The sequence below is a fragment of the Ambystoma mexicanum genome, chromosome 2p, assembly GCF_040938575.1.
Source record: "Ambystoma mexicanum isolate Mex_15411 chromosome 2p, UKY_AmexF1_1, whole genome shotgun sequence".
Lineage (NCBI taxonomy): Eukaryota > Metazoa > Chordata > Amphibia > Caudata > Ambystomatidae > Ambystoma > Ambystoma mexicanum.
This window is the reverse complement of record NC_090923.1, coordinates 463,436,079-463,452,711: the sequence shown is the minus strand read 5'-3', so window position 1 is coordinate 463,452,711 and position 16,633 is coordinate 463,436,079. Positions and strand designations below refer to the sequence as shown.

General features: G+C 44.1%; 1 protein-coding gene across 11 annotated transcripts in view; it reads left to right on the top strand.

Moving 5' to 3' along the window:
• FOXP1 (forkhead box P1) overlaps positions 1-16,633 on the top strand; it is a 1,926,958-nt gene that overhangs the window by 1,454,948 nt on the left and 455,377 nt on the right. The gene's annotated exons all lie outside the window — the stretch shown is intronic.

The window sequence follows — 16,633 nt, the reverse complement described above, 5'->3', positions numbered from 1 at the left end:
ATTTGGCAAACATTGAGAACACTAACAAATCAACTCATTTTGAAACCAAAATATTTCATTTAAGAAAGGGTAATCATGTGATGGACCTCAAAGGAAATTCTCAAACAAGTAGTTACCACTTGTCAAAGAAACCATTGATGTAGTAAAGTGTTGATAATAGACTAAGAGATTCCAACAGCATTTTGCTGCAGGCGCCAAACACACTTGAAGCCAGAAACTAGTAGCAGAAGGTGTTACTAACACATTTTGAGGTATTTTTCAGACATATGCTTAAAGGATAGAGAACCCATTTTGTGCTACTTGAATATGAAACGAGTGATTTGTGGACTTGAATCGCTGTTTATTTCCATGGTCATGCTAGTGAATAGATGAAGGTATTTATCTTCCCTATTGCTAATGTCTTATTCTTTTAGACTTTGTAATTTGTGAGATCAGAATCAGATTGTCTTTTTCCTCCTCCATGTCTAATATGTGCTTGTAGATCAGCAAGTACTGTGCCACTGCTACTTGATCAGTTTTTACACTTTTACTAGGTCATAAAATTGTAGTTCAAACACATATTGCAGTTTGTGCCTTTCAGTGAACACAGTTTAACCCTATCATGCAATCTGAGAGGCACGGCATAGCTCCATGCACACATGTAAAATGTATCTCAGTCAAATTGAATAGGAATGCTCCAAGAATATGCAGCTGCCTTGGAGTGTGAGCTGTTAAAATCAAAGATATATTATACAATCTATGACAACTAGTCAAGTAGGTGCTCAGTACTGTCAAAAATACTGCTTCAAGTGCTCTGCTTGATCGGTAAATCTGAAATGTGATGGCAGTTTTGAAAATAGGTTATATCAATCCATCAATCAATCAACCAATTATGACATACAGATATATAGAAAGGTATAATGCAACACTATGTAAGGTCTTCCACGTACATCCAATGTGCTATATTACTCACTATTCTTATCTCCTTTTTGTCTTCTTCTGGAGACTTCAGCCTGGATACCTCTAATAGGGGCACTTTTATCCAATGTCTAGACAAGTGGTGAAGGTCTGAGACCACTACAATGGTGATTTGGCACAGTAAAACATGTTTGTGACTTAACATATATTCCAAGAATTTGAAATTGCTGGGAGCTATTTAGCTCCTGCTTGTAGCCCAGGAGAGCCTGTTTTGCCTACCGCCAACAGCTACTAAGAGCTACTTTTGTCTATCCTGGCCAAATGGTGCCAAACAAACATACCTTTGTGTCATTAACATTGGATGTTTTAGAATTTATATAGAGAAGCATTAATACACTTGTAGAAGACATTTAAAGCATAATGGATTAGACATAATGGACAAAAGGTTAAAGTATGCATCTCGTGTGTAAGTTAAATGTGCAGCATGCTATGTATTCAGTCCTGTTTCTCCAGATGTAATTCCTATTTACTGGGTAATGCCCAACACCCGGGAGCTGGTTTTAGTTCCTGCTCATCATATGTTCAATTCGAACCATGTATTCAATTGCATACACTGCATTTGCCATCCATTGTTGCTGCTAATGCTACACAGTGTTTGTTCTAGTCTTTTTTTTGCAAATATACTGTTTGTCTCCATCACTATAACCATTGAGTTGCTCATTAATTCACTACTCTCATGTTTCTTTTAAGCCATTCCTCTAAAGCCTGATATTGTTAACTGGTTCTCAACAAACACTGACACATTATATTCCCATTGCAAATCTAAATCTCTCCATACACCTAGTGCACATCCTATAAACATACATCTTAGGATATCTATACATTGCAAACAGAGCATGTGCAGAGACATCCTTGCCCTGGCACACACGCAGAAGGACTGGAAACCAGATGGTCCTTGAACCCCAGTAGAGTTACTGATGGGGCAGGATTGGTATCCTGACAAATACTGAAGCTGTCTAAACCACTATAACCACTATGCGTGCTTAAATGTTTCATCTATTTTAATGTTAGGATGGGTATTGTGAAAAACCACATTAGTACCATACTAGTGTTTGGATTATGTACTTAGAGATTTTGTAATAGTATGAGAAAGGATGGGGGACGGGGGTTTCACATCAACAATATCACAAGTTAGCTGAATATCTAGGGCCCATCCGAAACCTTCCCTCTGGCAATAACGGAAGACTCAGCCAATGGGCAAGGTTTACTTTCTTTTATGCTCCAATAGACAGGGATCGTACAGGGAACCACACATCTCCAGTAATCTCAGCTTCTGAGCCCATGTCACTCAGTTTTGTACATTGGTGACGTCACAAACATCAACACCATCCCCAAAAACCTACGGTAGACCATAATCGGTTAGCTCAGGCTTGCTACCTATGAAACCCATATACATCCGAGTTCCCACTGGTCTTCCCATGTCAGGTGGCTTCGCCTGAGTCTTCCCCAAAAACAATCTATTACTCTGTTGCAGGGTCACACGAAGACCATTGGCCTGTGACATTTTCGACACCACCCCATGATCATAGAGTCTGGATTGGCTAAAGAGGGTCCCCTCAGGTTCTGGTGTTGGTGACATTTAAATTATGGAAAATGAATGGAGGAGATACATCCACTGTCTGGAGTTACATTGTTTTGCATGTTACTTTCCAGACTTTCACCTAAAAAGTCAGGACATGGCAAAACTTTGCATTTTACAAATGAATCTTACAACATTCCGATTCGGCTAATCATGGCGGATTCATTAAGATGACCCCCATCTCGGCAGGAGGTTGGAGGTGCGAATAGTGTTTTTTTGCACATAAACCAACCTTTACATCCTGTTACCTGATACACTCAGCCACCATTGTCCTGAGTTCCAGTTGTGTCCCACTTTCTGGGGAGTTGTGATCATGTTTTAGCTTGGTAGAAGAGTTCTAAAATTATGATGTCCATGAGGATTTCCCAACAGAACCGCCTCAATACTATATTAAAAATGAAACCTCAATGGATTTTCTCGCCCTTATGATGATTGAGAAAGTCACGCCAGTGTGGTACTATGGGCAATTCAGTGGCAACATACATGATACATATTCTCCCATTACTTTACAGTCAATTTAATTTCCCATTAGCTCTGTCAGTTTCCATTTCCCTGAAATCACGTGATGCAGATTTCTGGTGTAATGTTGATTCAGTCTGCAATAAATACCTGCCACGCATCAACTAAGCCATTTGCCCTGGCCGGCTTCAAAGAATTGTCTTTCAGCTGATGGAAAGACAATTTCAGCTGATGGGGGGAAGGTCTGTGTTCGTTCCCTCAAGTGTCATTTTCACTAAAACAGAGCCTTTCTCACCATAACAAAACTGCATTTTAAAGTACATACCTGATGAGGGACTCTGATCGTTTTGGCAAACAGACATTTTCCCTCCATGTGTTCATTTAAAACTACACAATACACACCCTTTTAAACATGTTTGTTTCTGTGTTGAAAAATGCCATGCTTTCCATGTATTCATGAGGTCAGTTTCTGTGTTAGCATGGTATTCCTTAATCACATGAGATGGAAATACATTTTCTTGAAATTTTATATGTGAGGCCGAGTTATTATCTATCAGTCACCCATGTGCCATGATGCTTTATAATTCCAGATCCCACTGAAAATACCTATGGATTAGAACTCTCAAGGCACAGGGGCGGTGTTAGGATTTAAAAGCTGTTTGTTTTCTCTTCTGTTAATGTACCCTTCCATGACAGCAGGTATCTTTGCGCATTTTGGCCTAACATGGCCTTTTAGTTGATTTGCTCCTGGGGCTGTCATGAAACCCCACAATTCAGAGTTATCAAAACTATATGTGTATATAAGTGCAGGATTGGGATTGAAACCTGTGTTGCCCTGCGTTTTCTTGCTTCCAAGACAAAAGGGTTGCCCCTGGGCTATCCTTTCTCACCTATAATTATTCTTTTATAACATGCTTAATACCTGCAAGTGGTTTCTAAGCGTGGGATCAGGATTCATACCTGTGTTGCACTGCGTTGTCTTGTTTTCAAGGCAAGCGCTTTGCCCCTGAGCTATCCTTCCTCACCTACTGTACATGAATTAAAAAAATAATAATATTGCCTATAAATACACAATCAAATCTATTAGAATCAAAGAAAACATGTCTTATGATCATAGCACATTCATCTATCATATGAATCCACATTTGAATTGCCTTTGTTTGTTTACTCATTTATAAAATCATTAATATTAATAACTTCACAACGCTTATCTAGTTGTTTGTCTAGGTTGGGGGATGCCAGAAATCTATATTTCATCAATGTGGCAGGTTACCACGATGACATATGGAATACAAATTATTTCTGCATTCAAAAATGCGAAAGCAAGAAGCCCCCATCTTCCTATTTTCTTTTCACACGTAGAGAAATTATGATTAACATATTATAACTGAGGGGTGTATTCTGTGGGAGTGTCTGACTACCGAGCAAGCCAATGGAAAGATTTGACAACCAATCAAAAAATTTGTCATGATCAGGAAAAAACATGAGAATATAGCCCATGATAAAAAGGGAAACACACAGAGAATGGGAAAATCTGACTCTGGAATCAAAAGCTGCACAGAAGGGATTTCTAGTTGAACCTAGACATGACCTGAAGACATAGGCCCTACCCATGAGGAGAATATTACCTGGTGCAGACTGGTTTTCCAGGAGGGAGGAAAGTCTGACTGGGAGTGCTTTGAAAAATCATACTGGCCTGATTCTGACTCAGCACCTTAAAAAATATTTCAAACTGAGTATAAATGCAATGAGAAAATCCCCCTAGAATAATGTATCTGCTATATCCCTGGAATGGGAGGGATTAGGAAGGTGATTTCTGCTGGGGAGCGCACAAGTCAAGTAGAAAGTATTGGTGTTTTGTGTGAAATACCAAAGTACTTTCTCATTGTATTTAAGAACAAATGAGATTTGACTGCTTTCAGAAAACATAGCATTTTCCTGTGTACAGATTGATGGGCCAGATAAATTGAGAAATCAGATCAGAAGGAGAATAAGGTATTTCAGTTCATACCCTACACAAATGTTACTGAAGCTAAGGGAAATTACATTTAAACAAGAACAGAAATGCTTTTCTTGTGTTGTGTACATTGTACAAAACAGGAGGCACTTCCCAGCACCGACTGCACAACATTTTGAAAGTGATAGTTAAAAAAACTGAATCCCATGGCACTCACAGGGGTAGCCTATACTGTGAGCTGTGAATCAGTGGCAACACTTCCTAGTTTAAGTAGAATAATGCTTGATAATTTGCAACCTGTTAAAGCCATCGAAATGTAAAAACGGAATTGGGAAATGACAGAGAATGCACCTATCCTCATTCTCATAGTAGAGGAAGGGAACAACACCTGTGGGTTCCGATTTGCAAAGTGATGTGGGAGGGGTACTCATCCTTATATTAGGAAATCATAAAACCATTTTTGTAAATTTTAATCTGCTATTGATCAACAGAGAGTAATTTTGTATAAATAGTAATTGAAGAGAGCGTTAATATACTGTCCGATAAGTGCCATGGTTTTCATAGAATTGAAAATACAGCTTCGAGGTGGCCTTGTACTATTTTAGATATATTTTGATTTCTAGAAATGTAAGAAATATATTATATTGGTATAGTGTGTATGCATATGTGTGTTGTCTAATAGCGAGATTGTCAAAGACAGGCCAATTCTATTTGTGTAACCAAATCATCATAGTTTGTATATATTATTGTAGTGACTTTCTCTGCATAAAGAAAGGGGACCACCTTGATTTACTTTATTTAAATAAGTGTGAGTTTTGATCACAAACTACCTGTTTATTGTCCCAGAATAGTGGGCAATGCTAGATTAGTGATTGCCACTTAGTGAAAAGAGCGATACACATATCTGATATGATATGATATGGCATTTGTAACGTGCCTATACACAAGTGTTTCAAGGCGCGATGAGGCAGGGTGGGAACAAGGGGAGAACAGACAACGATCCTACTAGGCCAGGTGTCATTCAGATCGCGCAAGTGCAAGGGTAGGGGACTGGGAAAAGTGCAAGGGGAAGGGGAGAGGGGAAGTGCAGTACATGGTTAGTAGAATACAAGATAAGTAATAGGGCCAGCTGGTGGCAAGTGCAAGGAGAGTGCAGTACATGGTTAGTAGAATACAAGATAAATAATAGGGCCAGCTGGTGGCAAGTGCAAGGTAAGTGCCGGGAGAAGGGGCTGTAGGATACAGAGACAGTCCCGTAGTGCAGGTAGGCAGTACAGGGAAGAGTGGCAGGGCCAAGGACCGAGATCGGTGAGTGGCCAGTTGCACATTCAGTGCAGGTTCAGTGATTTTAGCAGGGGAGAGAGGGAGAGAAAGCGGAGGCAAAGAGGAAGGTTTTGAGGTGCTTCCAGAACCGGAGATGGTTCTCCTCAAGTTTCAGGGAAGCAGGAAGGCTGTTCCAGAGGGAGGCCCCTGCTGCAGAGAGAGATCTACCCCCAGCTCGTTGCTTGGAGAAGCGGCTGACCCTGAGGTAGTTGGAGGTGGATGATCGAAGAGCTCGAGAAGGATGATATTTAGGAAGAGAGAGTTGAAGGTATTTTGGCCCAAGGCCCCAGAAGGCCTTGTGGACAATGCAGAGGGTTTTGAACTTAATCCTCGTGGCCACTGGGAGCCAGTGTAGCGATTTCAGTCCTGGAGAGATACGGTCCCTGGGCTTGAGCCCAAGGACAAGTCTCGCAGTCCTGTTCTGGATGAGTTGCAAAGGGCGGAGAGTAGAGGCAGGAAGATTTAGATAGCGGCTGTTACAGTAGTCCAGCTTCAAGAGAACCAGGGCTCTGGAGACAGTGAGCTTCTGGGGGAAGGAGAGGAAAGGAAGGATACCTCTGAGGAGGTGTAGCTGGTAGTGTGACTTCTTAGAGACGTCAGATATGTGAGGAGAGAAAGAGAGTGTGGAGTCGAAGATGACCCCAACGTTTTTTGCCTTGCAGGTAGGAGCAGGACGAGGGCCAAGGGAGGCCAGCCAGAGAGCTGCAGGGAGGGAGGGAGTGAGTGTACCGATAAGTAGAACCTCAGTCTTACTGGCATTAAGGCAGAGGTCATTGGCGGCACACCATTCCTGGATAGCAGAAAGACAGTCGGAGATGAGGGAAGGGGAAGGGGAGGCCGAGGGTAGCCTGAAAATGAGCTGGGTATCATCCGCATAGCACTGGAAGTTGGGACAGAGAGCGGCGATGCGGTGAGCAAGAAGTGCCAGGTACTGGTTGAACAGCCAGGGGGAGAGGTTAGATCCCTGGGGGGCACCACAGGTAGAGAAAAAGATGTCAGAGAGGAAGGAACCCAGTTGGACCTGGGAGGGTCGATTGGAGAGGAAGGAGGTCAGCCACGCCAGAGCCTGACCAGTGATACCCAGGTTATCACAGAGACGGTTGAGCAGGATGGTGTGGTTGACAGTGTCAAAGGCAGAAGAGAGGTCGAGCAAAATGAGAACACAAGGGGTGTTAGAGTCACGGTTTGAGAGCAGGTCCTCACGGAATTTCAGGAGAGCAGTTTCCGTGCTTCTGGCAGCTCTGAAGCCAGACTGATGGCCTTGAACACTACCAACAGATTCAGCATGGAGATTAAGCTGGGAGATGGCCAGTTTCTCCAGGAGCTTGCCCAAGAAGGGAGTGATAGAGATTGGACGATAGTTAGCTGGGCAGTCGGAAGAGGGTTTCTTAAGAAGGGGTGCACAAGGGAGTGCTTAAGGGGGGGTGGGAAGACTCCAGAGGCGAAGGAGTGATTGCAGAAGTCAGCCAGGGCAGGCGCCAGGGAGTCGATGTGGTCCTTGGTAGTTTTGGAGGAAAAGGGGTGGACCTGTTTTGACGAGACTTTCATAGATCGGACTTGTCTCGAAACCTCGTCAGCAGAAAAAAGGTGAAAGGCAGAGAAGGAGGGAGGAGGGGTGGCAGCAGAAGGGCCAGAGGGAGAGCAGGAAATAGAGGAGGGGAGGTGATAGGAGGAGAGTGAGGACAGGATGTTTTGAAATGAAGTGAGAGGCCAGTGCCATGCAGAGGGCCTGGGAGGGGACAGGAGAGGTGGAGACTGCAGCAGGGTTGGCCAGCTCCTTGCAGATTATAAAGAGTTTGGCCGAATTGTTAGATGCCCCAGAGATCCGGGCTTGGATAAGGGCTCTCTTCTTAGTGAGAATGGAGAGCCGGTATTGCCTTTGGAGCAGACGGCAGGCCAGTTTGTCAGAGGATGAACATGAAGCACGCCATTTCCTCTCTGCCACCCTGCACTTGCGTTTAAGGGTGACGAGATCCGAGTCGTACCAGGAGTTACATTTGGCTTTGGGCTTCAGGTGGATTCTCATGACAGGGGCAAGGATATCAAGGGTATCAGATATAGAAGAGTGGAGAGTGGAGAGGGCTGTGTCAGGGTGGGAGTCAGCCGAAGGGGGAGGGGAGGGGCAAGAAGGTGGAAGCGAAAGCCTCAACTGACACGCGCTTCATGGGTCGGATGACCGCGAAGGTGGGTGGCAGTGATGAGGGTGGCTTTGCCTGTGGGGTAGGAAAGGTGAGGTGGGAGGTGGGAGGATAGGAGAAAGTGATCACTCCAGGAGAGAGGTCTGGAGAGAGGGACAGAGAGGGGAAGGTCAGAAGAGATCAGAGCATCAAGAGTGTGCCCTGCAGAATGGGTCAGCCCAGACGGGAGAATAGAGAGTGAGAGAGAGTCGCAGAGGTCGCGAAAGAGTCCAGAGGGAGGACAGGAGGCATCAAGGTGGATATTGAAGTCTCCAAGAAAGAGGAGTTGAGTGGTTGAGGACAGGAGTGAGTAGGAGAGGTCAGCCCACACAGAGAGGAAGCAGGAAATTTGACCAGGTGGCCGATAGATAGTAGCCACGGTAAGGGAATGGCTAGGAGAGAGAGAGAGTCGGTAGACAAGGCATTCAAAGGAGGAGTAGGTCTGCGTAGGGGTGACAGTGGCAGGAATCCACTCAGGGAAGATAAGGGCCACACCCCCCCCAGCACGGTTGGGCCTGGGCAAGGAGAGGATCTTGTAACCGTCTGGTAGGAGTGTGTCAAAGCTGGTGACAGAGCTGACCCATGAACCATGTCTCAGTGAGACCGAGGATGTCAAGGTCCAGTTCCTCAAGAAGGCGACAGATATCAGAGGAATGTTTGACGGCAGAGCGAGAGTTGAGAGTGGCAATGAGGAGAAGGTTGCCATCCTTAAAGGACTTCCAGGGAGGGGTACAGATCAGAGGTACGCCCTGAGGAGGTGAAGAAGAAGAAGGAGCAAGAGAGAGGGCAGGGTGAGAGGGTGGAGGCAAGGTAGCCAAGGACAGAGAAGAGGGGACAGCAGGAGAGGAAAGGAAGTTGATGAGGCGCGGGAAGCGTTTATCAAAGAGGTGGAGGTTGGCCTGAGGGCCTTGGACCAAGACGGTCCCATTAGCGTAGACATTAATGATGGCCTTAGAGGAGCGGAAGGGGGCCAAGAGGACATCCCAACGGGTGCCACCATTAATTGGATAAGAGGAGAAGGGAGAGAACACAGAGACCATATGAAGGGTCCATTGGTCAGGGGAAGGCACGAAAAAGAGGATGTCAGTAACAGTTTCCTTGGAGGAGGCACTGGTATAGGTGTCAGCGATAGGGAGGCCTGGGTTGGAGACCAGGATATCCTTTTTAAACTTTTTCCTACCAGTTTTAGTGAGGAGAGCAGGATAGTCGATGGAGAAGCAGTTAGAGAAGATAGGAGAGATAGAGAGCACCATGGAATAAGGAGGGAGTTGTGGGGAAGACAGACGAGAGCAAGCGGACAGGAGTGAAAGCGGCAAGCCCTAGTTTACCACAATTACAGAGCAACAGTAGCACAGTAAATACGAATTAGGTACCCAGTGGAGAGGCCACCTAAGTTTGAGAGTCCTGCGAGGGGAGAAAAAGCCCTAGTTTACCACAATTAGCGGTACACACTGAAGTGTAGAAACCATGTCAGTGAAAAAGAAAGGGAGGTGTAGGATGTTGGGCTGGGCAGCAGGTGGAGCTAACCAGAAAGAATGGTGGACCGGCACCTGGCGTCCCCTGCGGACACCTGCAGACACAGGGAGCCGCAGCCTTAGAAGCCGCCCATTGGCTAAGGGGGCCCTTAGCCGAGGGGGGCTGCCCAGGGGGTGGGAATTTAAGGCAGGAGTAGAGGAAGGGGAGGGGGGTGTGCGCGGGCAGGGAGGCGGGAAGGGAGCGGGGAGAGGAGGACCAGGAAGTGTGGTGGAGGGAGGGGGCAGGGGGCAGCACAACGCGCTCTGAGCGCCAACAAACAAACAAAAAATGCCTGAATTAACTTACTGCAGGCCCAACGGGGCCTGGAAGGCAGCCTCACAGCAGGTCACACAGGGCTACGGGCGACCGCTCACTCCCGCTCAGGCTCAACAAGAAGCAAGCGTGGAGAGCAGTCGTCGCGTAGTCCTGGAGGGACTACGAGGACAGCCAATCAGAGGGGGGGGTGGGCGGCAGCGAGGCAGGAAGGGAGCGGGGAGAGGAGGACCAGGAAGTGCGATGGAGGGAGGGGCCAGGGGGCAGCACAACGCGCTGGGAGCTCCAACAAACAAACAAAAAATGCCATAATTAACTTACTGCAGGCCCAACGGGGCCTGGAAGGCAGCCTCACAGAAGGCTACACAGGGCTACGGGCGACCGCTCAATCCCGCTCAGGCTCAACAAGAATCTCTATAGGTTGATCATTTATCTTAAATTTACAGTGCTTAATAGTGACTGTTTTAGAGTTATATCTGGGGTGAGAGACTAGTTGACTGTAGGATAGGTTGATGGTCAATGTGGTCCTATAGTTGTACAGCTACTGCATTTTAAAGTATTTTTCTAGTAAATAAAGATATGTAATGGGCAGGCATTTAACCAAATCTGTGGGTCTAATTAAGATTTATTGAGGAGAATTATAGGATTTGTCCTCTTATCAAGTTGGAAGGAAGGGGTGCCGTATCTATAGGGATATTTACTATGTCAGGGAAAGAGTTAACCTATCTGGAGTGGGATTTTATTTTGTTGTTATGGGTGGTTGTTGTCTTCATAATTGGTAGGCTTGAAAGTCTTATAATGTTGTCTATGTCTTCAATGTTAAGAAGCTATTAGATAATCTGTTTGGGAATGCTGAATGGTTGGCTGGGCCATTGACAATACTGGCATTACTAATCATGTTAATTTTGTTGATAAAATAGAGTGTGGTTTGTGGGAATTATTCCATCACCTTAGTGATGGTATTCGGTTAGTGGCTGACCTTGTTATCCTCTTGATACATAAATTAAAAGTTTATGAGTATCCGAATTGTATGGATGGAAATATAAGCCATGGGGGCATGGGATAGGTGGACATGATAAAGGAATGCTTGGAGTGGTCCAGCTTTTGTTTGAGATGTTGCACACGATTACCTATTTCTAGAGAAGGCCAGAGCATCAGTCAGACATTTATATCGTAATTCAACTTTGCATCATGGTCAGTGTAGTGCTTGCACTTAATCCTAGTTTTACTCTGAGGAGCTCGTGCTGCTCCTGTCGACAGGGTTTTAATTGATAATCTATTGAACATAGTTGATGGCTCTTGGCAGCAATTTCTGGCACAGCCCATTGACAGAAGAGACTTGGGGCCAGATTCTCAAACTTTTTCACTGTTGATAAAGGTTTACTAAATATATTTAGCAGCAGGGCCTTGATTATCTAAACTATACTTGCATAACAATGGCACAAATTAATTTAGCACGAATGTTGCTGCTTGCATGCTGGGAAATGGAGCAAACATGCATTTCCCCAATCTGCATTATCTCAAAATGTGTTCACGATGACAAAAATCAGGTTCCTCTTTTTATGAGCATTGCACCCAGATAGAAAACATAAATACAGTGTGACGTGCAGCCTGCTTTTCCTTTTGATGCAGGGGAGTCATGATTTATTTGAGAAGGGACTAAATATGACCACAGAACCCTGCACTGAAATATTAACACAGGAGCTCAACATCTTGCAGGTAAATAGGGTTTGCAAAATGTGCATTCGAGTACAAAATAATGACCACACACTTTGAATTCACAGCTGTGTATCCACAAGCCACACTTCTTTCTAAACAGCTGTTATGTAAGGGTGTGTGATACCGCACCTGATGTGTTGTGTTAGACAGATCAGGTAATTGTCGTGGGAGGAAAAACAAAAGAAACCTTCTTGACTGGTCAAAGAAGTGTAAATTGCTGCCAAAATGACACATGTAATTAATAGTGTTCCAGCCATCCTACCTTACAGTTTACACCAAGAGTGTTGAAAAAGAGAGCGCTCCCACCTTGCTAATTATCATTATCACTGAAATGGTAGGTTTGAGTCATTAGTTCCATGTGCATTTAATTAGAGGAAGGCTGGAATTGGATTTAACTTATTACTTTTTCATGGATCACTTTCTTGTCATCACTTCAAATTGGATTGCAGCCCCAGGTAACTAATTATGAGAGCTACGGGATCAAGAGTGAAAAAAGGTAATTAGGAATAACACTGTCGGACCCTTGCTGCTAGTCCACTGGCTCTGGGAGAAATACGAGCCGCGGCTTGCCGTAGCACAGATCAGGGACGGAAATGCGGGCATCGTTGCCAGAATTCCTGAGACACAGCCACCACCTATAGCGGTGGATACGATTTACAGCAGGGTTGAAGATGTTATAACAACATGATTCCACAATCGCGTTCTTAATACCGAGATTAAATGTGTAAACGCAATAGACCGGGGGTAGGTATGAGGCATTTCAACAACAGTGTTGCCTGGGGTCGCTGCACACGTCCTATTAAGCAGTCCTTTGAGGAATGGCAGGGTAAAGTGGTGTTTTGAGAGCAGTGTAGGAATTAATTTCATAAACACGTTTACCTGTTGCTGAATAGTGCAATTGAATATTCTGATTAGGCAAACTGAAAATTCGCACAAAGCGTCAGCAGGGCATCAAAGCTACAGAAAAGTGTGCTTTTTCACTTTTCAAACCTACTAGAAATGGCTCAGAACCTGTGCTTTATGGATACCGTTCTGTGAAGAAATTCCGTTATTACTCTTTAAATGGCCTATTCATTTTTTTCATGTAGGTGTTTTTTTTTTACATACAAACCTAGATGATTCCTTGTGTCATTCCAAAGTGCTTGTCAGCCTCGTGGGCAGTGCCGCTGTGGAAATATTGCTCCATTTTGATTGGGTGTTGTTAGAGTCTGATCGGCCAATAGAGTTTGATGTTTAATAGGGAGAGCCCAGCAAAGTATTTTCTGATAGGTAGAGCCTGGTCCCTCATGTGAGGCTTTGTGGATAATATGGGCAGCCTGTAGTTGCAGGTTGGAGTCGTTTGTGGCAGGACTAACAAAGTTATTTATTCCTGTGGGCAGCGGTGGAAACAAATTTTGTTTTACTGGGGGCTCACACCTAGCATGGAGGCTGGGGTGCTTGGTCTAGCGGGAGAGGCTGGTAAGGTGAGTATTTTAGTCACATCCATAAACATTTGCCTCTCAGCCCCTCGGAATATGGATCAAGAACACTTGGAAAATAGCAACATTTCTTATACTATTGTCAGCAAAGTCCAAAATGTGTACACCTTTTAAACCCCCAAAAAACAACAAAATGTACATCAATTTATCCTATTCAGAGAAACATTTACATGGGATTTCACAGGGCTCCTGTTCAAACTCTCAAGTGGTCTTGGGAGGAACGACCGTGGTTCAAGTCCTGGAACCTGACCGTGCTGGATCTGAAAACTGCAAGACATTTTTTGCTGAATACCATATCTGGGAAGATCCTGTCCAATGACACCAATGCCTGTGGGGTTGATCAATTGAATTTTCACAATTGGATTTGGGTATTTTTGTTTAGAGTAAAGTCCTAAAAAACAATCATTTTGCAAAGCTTTGTTTGTTCATCATAAAAAAGCTTTCTACGCTGGAGTTACTACTACGCCAGCACGCACAGTGGGACTCAAACTCTACAGTCACACTTGTCTGACCAATCCCAAGGAGAGAAGACACTCAAGTTGAGGGTAAGATATTTACCAGACCAGGTGACTTTTGAACACATTGTGTAGCCCCGCTACCACTTACCATTGTGTTTTGTCTCTCTCTCCTTCCAACTCTCCCCCCGTCCCTTCCCATTCTGTACCCCTACAGACTGGTCCATTTGAACCTAATTAAGCTATATTTAGCTACTCTCAACAACAACAGCGTCATTTTTTGCCAGATGTCACAGCCCTGATGAAAGTGGTCTCTAACACTGAAACCGGTCGGCTCATTAGAGTACTGTATCTGCACAACATGATGTGATATGCCAGATTACAGTTTGATCTACCTCAAGACAGATAAGGACTGATCAAGGATCTTTACTGTGTACCCAACACACAGGGATATAGAGAGACATTCTTTATATTTTTAATATTAAGAAAAAGGACAAGGAAAAACAAAAAGAAGAAGATAACGAAACTGACGCAAGGACCTTGCGTCCGAAATGCACTAAATATTCCCACCTACCAGTAATAACATCAACTAGGTAACAGTGGGTCTTTTTAAAATCAATCTGCCCTCAAGGGAAACCCAATAAAGTTAAATGTGTTCCACCTCGAGGACAGCTTTTTCATGATGAATAAACAAAGCTTTACAAAATTATTGTTTTTTAGGAAATTACTCTAAACAAAAATACCCAAATCCAATTGTGAAAACACGATAACCAAGGGATGATTTGGGTACTAGATCGCCCTTTAGGTCCAGCACGTAAATACCCTTCAGTTGATCAATTGAGTACATGCTAAATTGGGGAATGCAGCCGCCTATAATCACAGCACTTATAAGTAGAAGGGAGGTATCTGGCATAAAAACGCATTTTATTATAAAATGATGGCCCCACTCCTGTCTGCTTTTGGATGATAGCTATGCTTCTTTTCCCCTCACTTGCAAAAAACTGGAAACGCTAACACCTAAGATGGAAACAGTCAATGAGGGACCTTTACAAGCCTCAACAAGCGTTGCCATTTGCTTTCACCAGCTCAGTCTGAATAAAAGAGGCTTTCCTATGCTGACCATCGCGAAGAGAGAATAGAATAAATTACTTGCTACTCATTCCCTAAGCCACTAATGTCCCGGGATGGCCAGGTGCCATAGGCAGGGAAAACTCTCAAAAAGGGTGCTCTCAATTAACAGTGGACCTTGCTCTGTGGCTTCTCTGGTAGGACTACCCGCCCTGGACCAGGCTACCTGAAGGTCGTTCAGATTTACTAGGAGCTTTATGTGGGTGGCTATCTAGGTGGGGTAGTCTGCATGTTTTTTGGGCTGAAGCGGGACCTCCTCAGCGTTTATTTGCACAAATCTGCTTGTTCAACCCTCCACTCCCTGGGTTACAGTTACTTTTCCCAGCTAAAAGGATAATTCAGCTTTTTACACCCTTCTGTACCTAGATTATAGTTACTGTCCCCAATTAAGTAAGGGCAGCAGAGTGATCTTGGTTCCCGGTTAGGTGTGGAATCTGCTTAGAGGAGGTGACAAGAGGAGGCAGCGGGGCTGCTGAATAGCAGGGAAATGGCACTTTTCAAATACATGTTCTATTGTTACTGTTCGTGGAGAGGCAATTGTAAATGTGTGGTTTTAATCCAAACGCTTAGACATTTTAAGGACTGGGGTAGTTGGGCTTGTGAGAGGAAAGCATGGTAGTTGTATTCCAGTGGAGGAAAGAAACAGCACATGATGCCAAACACACCCACCTGTCCCTTTCCACTAAAAAATCCAATTCCTATCGAAGACTTCTTTTCAGGTAGGCTGGGTAAGTGTTGAGAGGTGTTCAAAAGTTTTCTTGTGGTGACAAGCCCCCATGTACCAAAACACCATTTGCCGACTTACATTTAAAGGAATACCCAGCACTGAAAACGTACAACATGGCTTTTTTCTCCGTAGATAAAATATACAGTCAGGAGGAGTTCACAGGTAGAGTAAGTCCTGAGCAGCAAAGTATCTCATCTACGTACTTAGCAAAATAATACAGAATAGAATAGCAAAACAAAAAATAGCATATCAAAGAATAACGTAGAGGAGTATGACATCATAACCTAATGTGGCATAATAACAGGGTAACAAAGCACATGGCACACCACAACACATCATACCATATCATGGAACACCATACATAGTAGGTCAGCACAGAATAATGTTCTTGTTCCATATCACTTGTAAATCACTCATCTGCCAATGCCACGTAATGCTGTGGACTGAGAGAGAAGAAGACAGTACATGTGATACGTTGCATTGACACTATAAAAAAATAGTCATGAGCATTCATGATTTAAAGATTTGAGTGGACAGCCGTTAGAATTTATTTCCATTTTATGACCATGTGATGACAGAACAATAATGAGGACACCACTCTATCTGCAGCATTTAAAGATGGTATTTTTTCTTTTGAGATGATGAACCTATCAAAACCAGATCGGAGGGTGAAAGAATTTCTTTAAAAAAAAAAATTAAAGTGTGATATATGTCAGGTCTCAAAGCCTGGCATGCCGACAATGCTGCGCTCACCGAATAATCACAACCACACAGTACGGGTGTGCAACGTTAACTGATTTATTGCCACGCTCGCCTCCAGCCACGTTACTTCTGGTCACATGACCGTATGAGAGCATAGCATGCAGGACGCTACATCTCCCCCCAT